The 6,000-nt window shown below is 42.3% G+C and overlaps 1 pseudogene; it reads right to left on the bottom strand.

The window, feature by feature from the left end:
• Positions 1-426: 426 nt before the first annotated feature.
• Positions 427-4,495, bottom strand: LOC123485747 (annotated as a pseudogene).
• Positions 4,496-6,000: the final 1,505 nt, after the last annotated feature.

Raw genomic sequence — 6,000 nt, 5'->3', positions numbered from 1 at the left:
AGAAGACTACCTAAACCATTTAAACTGTAACAACCATTTCAGTAACAGCTGCAATAAATCGAACTGATTAGATTATTTTAGTTTATTTATCTTTGTGTAGCTTAAGATTTTGAAATTAATCAATGTACATGCAAAAACACTGATATGAAAAACAATCCTTTTTTTTGCTGCATGCTGGGAAATATGATAATGATGGGCGTGAATTTTAAGGGAATGTTTACTCTCCACAGAGTAAAACTGACACAATCACACTTGAAACTGGTTATTAACACCCACTGGGTTTATTTTACACCACTGAGATTTAATTTCACTCTTGAATCAACACTAGAAATGTTACACTGTAAAATCAACACTAGGTAACAGTGGTCAATTTGCTGTGTACATTCCTCTTTACTGATATAAAGCAAATTGGCTATTTATGATTACCTTCCATAATAATCTGAAATGTCAGATAATAGCTCAATCTTGATTGATTAAATAAAATGACCTCCAAGAATGGCACAATTCTTGAGCCTCTCAGACAATCAGCTTTCTTGTTCACATTTTGCCCAATCTTGCCATCCACCTGCATAGTGTTGTACGCTAGAAAGAGAGAGAAAAGGGAGAGAAGTAAGTGAGCGAAATTATAAAAAACTATTCATGTTTAAAGAACTGATATAATGCAACAGTCCCTGTTTTTGGCATCTACAGCATAAAAAGTAAATATTTCCTTGTACTTGATCAGATGTTTTGGTACTGTATGTGGCATTTGCCCATGGTGCTGAGCATGCTGGGTAAAGCATTGTTGTGTAAGGAACTGAGATAAAACAGGGAGTTCCCTAAATGGGCCTTAAACAAAATTGAGTCAAGAGCTGAATTGTATTTTCTACAGCATGAAAAAGCATGACATGAGGAAATCTCCAAAGTGAGAAGATTATTTAGAGCCTATGCATTTTATGTCAATATGATATAGACCTGCAATGTATAGTATGGTACTTCTAGCGGTTGTGGATAATGCAGTCTTTCTCACTCTTTATATCCTAGAGAGACTGCTTGGTCTAGGGCTTTTGGCTCCTGATCCCAGCCAGGCAGGAAAAGACAATGTGGTCTGTCGGCTGGGGCATGTCTCCACCATACTTCTCCTTGAATTCTTCAGGGTTCAGCTGTAGGGCAATGTTCACCTGTCCAACTGCAATGGAAAAAACAGTATATAACAGAATTGAGGCTTAAAGAGCAGACTCTTTTACACAATTGTGTCCTTCTATGTTTATCATTTCTACTCTTGCCAATCTTCTATCAGTAGCCTATGTCCCTAACAGTGTCCTAGAATGTCAAACAGGTTGGTGGAAGCCCACGAGTGCTACTAGAAGTTGTCATAACATAAAGTGTTTGTTTACATTGCCATGTATTTGTGCCAGAATATCACATTGAAAAAAAGGAGAGCAGATGCAATAAATTAATAACTAACGTTTTGACAGCCAAGCTGTCTTCATCAGGATATACACTGCTCGGGTCACTAGTTTATATACAGCGCCTTCGGGAAAGTACTCAGACCCCTTGACTTTTTCCACATTTTGTTACGTTACATCCTTATTCTAAGATTGATTAAATAAATAAAATTCCTCAGCAATCTACACACAATACCCCATAATGACAAAGCAAAACAGGTTTTAGAAAAAAACAGATATACCTTATTTACATAACTATTCAGACCCTTTTGCTATGAGACTCAAATTGAGCTCAGGTGCATCCGGTTTCCATTGATCACCCATGAGATGTTTCTACCACCACTTGATTGGAGTCCATCTGTGGTAAATTCAATTGATTGGACATGATTTGGAAAGACACACCTGTTTATATAAGGTCTCACAGTTGACAGTGCATGTGAGAGCAAAAACCAAGCCATGAGGTCTAAGGAATTGTCCATAGAGCTCCGAGACAGGATCGTGTCAACGCACAGATCTGGAGAGGGGTACAAAAAAATGTATGCAGCATTGAACGTCCCCAAGAACACAGTGGCCTCCATCATTCTTAAATGGAAGAAGTTTGGAACCACCAAGACTCTTCCTAGAGCTGGCCGCCCGGCCAAAGCTGAGCCATCGGGGGAGAAGGGCCTTGGTCAGGAGGTGACCAACAACCCAATTGTCACTGACAGAGCTCTAGAGTTCCTTCCAGAAGGACAACCATCTCTGCAGCACTCTACCGAATCATAATTTTATGTAGAGTGGCCAAATCCTCAGTATAAGGCACGACAGCCCACTTGGAGTTTGCCAAAAGGCACTAAAGACTCTCAGACCATGAGAAACAAGATTCTCTGGTCTGATGAAACAAGATTGAACTCTTTTGGCCTGAATGCCAAGTGTCACGTCTGAAGGAAATCTGGCACCATCCCTACTGAGCATGGTGGTGGCAGCATCATGCTGTGGGGATGTTTTTCAGCGGCAGGGACTGTGAGACTAGTTAGGATCGAGGAAAATATGAACGGAGCAAAGTACAGAGAGATCCTTGATGAAAACCTGCTCCAGAGCGCTGAGGACCTCAGACTGCGAAGGTTCAACACCCCTTCCAAGGACAACGACCCAAAGCACACAGCCAAGACAACACAGGAGTGGCTTTGGGACAAGTCTCTGAATGTCCTTGAGTGGCCCAGGCAGACCCCGGACTTGAACCCGACCGAACATCTCTGGAGACCTGAAAATAGCTGTACAGCAACGCTCCCCATCCAACCTGACAGAGCTTGAGAGGATCTGCAGAGAAGAATGGAAGAAACTCCCCAAAATACAGGTGTGCCAAGCTTGCAGCGTCATACCCAAGAAGACTTGAGGCTGTAATCGCTGCCAAAGGTGCTTCAACAAAGTACTGAGTAAAGGGTCTGAATACTTATGTAAATGTGGATTTATTTTATAAATTAGCACAATTTCTAAACCTGTTTTTGCATTGTCATTATGGGTATTGTGTGTAGATTGAGGGGGGTAAAAACGATTTAATCAAGTTTAGAATAAGGGATGTAACGTAACAAAATGTAGAAAAAAAGTCAAGGGGTCTGAATACTTTCCAAAGGCACTGAACAAAATAAACACAACATGCAACAATTTCAATGATTTTACTGCGTTACAGTTCATATAAGGAAATCAGTCAAGTCTTGACACATATTCATTAGGCCCTAATCTGGATTTCACATGACTGGGCAGGGGCGCAGCCATGGGTGGGCCTGGGAGGACCTGAGCCCACCCATTTGGGAGCCAGGCCCAGCCAATCAGAATGAGTTTTTCCCCACAAAAGGGCTTTTGACCTAGACAGAAATACTCCTCAGTTTCATTAGCTGGCCGGGTGGCTGGTCTCAGATGATCCAGCAGGTGAAGAAGCCAAATGTGGAGGTCCTGGGCTGGCGTGGTTGCTGTGTGGTCTGCGGTTGTCAGGCTGGTTGGACGATACTTTGCCAAATTCTCTAAAACAACGTTGGGCGTCTTATGGTAGAGAAATGAACTTTCAATTCTCTGGCAACAGCTCTAGTGGGACCTACCTGCAGTCAGCATGCCAATTGCACACTCCCTCAAAATGTAGACATCTGTGGCAAAACTGCACATTTAAGAGTGGCCTTTTACTTGCCCCCAGTACAAGGTGCACATGTATAGTTTGAAAGGACACACAGGTGTCTGTAATCAAGCCTTCTGTGGCTTTCGACTTCATTGGTCGATTTACAGATAAAAATAAGAAACATATAAAAACCATGAATGATTACATATGATTATAGATGCAATTAGGCTACATAGGCCTACAAACGATTTAAAATTGACAGCAAAAACACAATAATCACAAGAATGGCTTCAGATCAAACTCTAGGTCATATTGTACCATGTTGCAGCACATTTTACAATATGCAGATTTGTCATTAGAGGTTGAAGTCATGAGACAGGTCATAATGAAAAGGATAACTCACGAGGTATGTTGATTGACCCCGGGATGTTTCCATACTCTCGGAGTTCCCACGACTCTCGGACATCTATTACTACACTGTACGGGTAGCGAGTAGTTTCTTTAATTGTTCGTAAGAGACATCAGTTTCTGGCAATTGGAATGAGCTGAAACTACGTAACACGTCCTCTTTGTGAGCGACATGGATATCTGAAAGATACAAAAACAACGGTTGTTGACTAGTGAGCAAAATAAAAAGGGGTTTACCAGCATTTTGAATGAGTTTTAGTGTAAAAGAGTCACTACAATAAGTTTCAACTTCGCTAATTACACAGCCTTAAGACTTGTTATTTATTTCAACCCATGCCAAGCAGACTTACATGATGCACATCGGGAGTGAGAACCGGGAATGTGTTTGACAGTGCTCTTCTTGAGGCTGGAATGACATTTCGGTTTGCTAAAAGCCTGGAATCGCTGCAGCAAGCCTCGAACAAGCTTTCTGAGCCATGTCAATATTTACACATGTAACTAAATCAAAGGTTTCAGAACAAAACTCAAAACTACACTATTGTATTGTTAATGTGTATTCACTGCTCCAGCGCCGTTGTCTTCTTCCTCTTCTTCTTCTTCTTCTTTGGATTTTCCTATGACGAACTACACTCAAAAGGTGTATTGTCGCCACCAACTGGACGGGGTAAAACATTTACAAAAGAAAATTCAACTCCATATGGAGCGAAAATTAACATAAAATGCACACGGACTTCAAAAAAAAAAAAAAAAAAGTATCACAAATATATACATTCCCACCCGCTTCAGTCCTTCTAAAACTCAAATACCCCTACGCAGGCAGAGAAAGTGGGTAACTGGCACTTGGAGTGTGTCTAGAAAGTGGGCGTTGCAACAAAAAGTGGGTGGGATCAACAGCCATGGGTGTAACATCAGCCCTCCATTATTGGTTAGACCAGTCATAGCCAGGTGCACCGCGGCTTAATGTCACCTGGAGCGAGCGGACCACAGGGGAAGTGCCATCACTGACCCCTGGGTCTAGGGGCTCCCTTGTTGCCTGCTTGCTTCTCAGGCTGTCCTTCCTCCCCTCTGCAGATCCAGCACCAAATCCTAGCACCAATCCAGATCCTATTGCCGGTCCTAGCAGCAGACCACCAGAGAGGTGGGAGGGAGCTGGAACAAACACCAGACCTCACCCGGAGCGAGCAGACCACAGGAGAGTGCCACATTGACCTCCAGACTAGGGTTCCCTTGTGCTGCTTGCTCCTCAGGTTGTCTTTCCTCCTCTCTACAGATCCCCGACCCAGCCCCAGTTCGCGGTTCCGGGTTCCTATTTTCTCTGGAGGCCCACAGTCCCATCACCAGACCCAGCACCAGACCCCTGGTTTTCCAGCCCTGTTGCCAGCACAATTTCTAACCTGGCCCCAACACCAACCCAGGTTTTCCTTGTCCGGTGCCCCAACACCAACCCTGGACAGCACAGACCAATTCGAACTGCCACCTTCATCCAGCAACTGCTAGCCTCAACCCTTCCCTTCCCTCCCCAAAGACCCACAGACACATTGTGGACTGACTGACTGATGGACTGAATTGACTGACTGACTGAATTGACTGACAGATTTTTCTGAATCCTTTTTTGATTAATTGATTGCTTTTGTTTCTCTTATTTATTTTATTTTTTATTTTATTATTGGATAACCATTTGGTTTGCTTTATTTGAATTGATTACTTATAGTTTGAATTGTTGATTATTTAGAATTTTGAATTAATGATGGATGAATTTTAACTTGTTGAACATTTTAAACTGTCATGTTTACAGGTTAAGATAACAAATGCTGCAGGTTATGAGAATGAACGTAGTCGGTTAGGATAATTAACGTGGCAGGTTGGATAATGAGGATTAGGTTAGGAAAAGGGTTAGGTTTAGCTAAATGTGGCTCTTCAGATGTAAAATCGTTTTAATCCCAGAGTGTTTAACTGCAAAAAAATCAAGTACCGTCCTTCTGACTGACATATGCAACATTGCGTGTGCACCGAAGTGTACGTATCACACCAAAGACAGTAAAGCGCACTTCTCAAATCGAATCTCTAGTATGTTTA

Source organism: Coregonus clupeaformis, unplaced genomic scaffold (assembly GCF_020615455.1).
Source record: "Coregonus clupeaformis isolate EN_2021a unplaced genomic scaffold, ASM2061545v1 scaf0836, whole genome shotgun sequence".
NCBI classification, from domain to species: domain Eukaryota; kingdom Metazoa; phylum Chordata; class Actinopteri; order Salmoniformes; family Salmonidae; genus Coregonus; species Coregonus clupeaformis.
The sequence above is the reverse complement of the archived record's forward strand: the minus strand, read 5'-3'. Positions and strand labels throughout refer to the sequence as shown.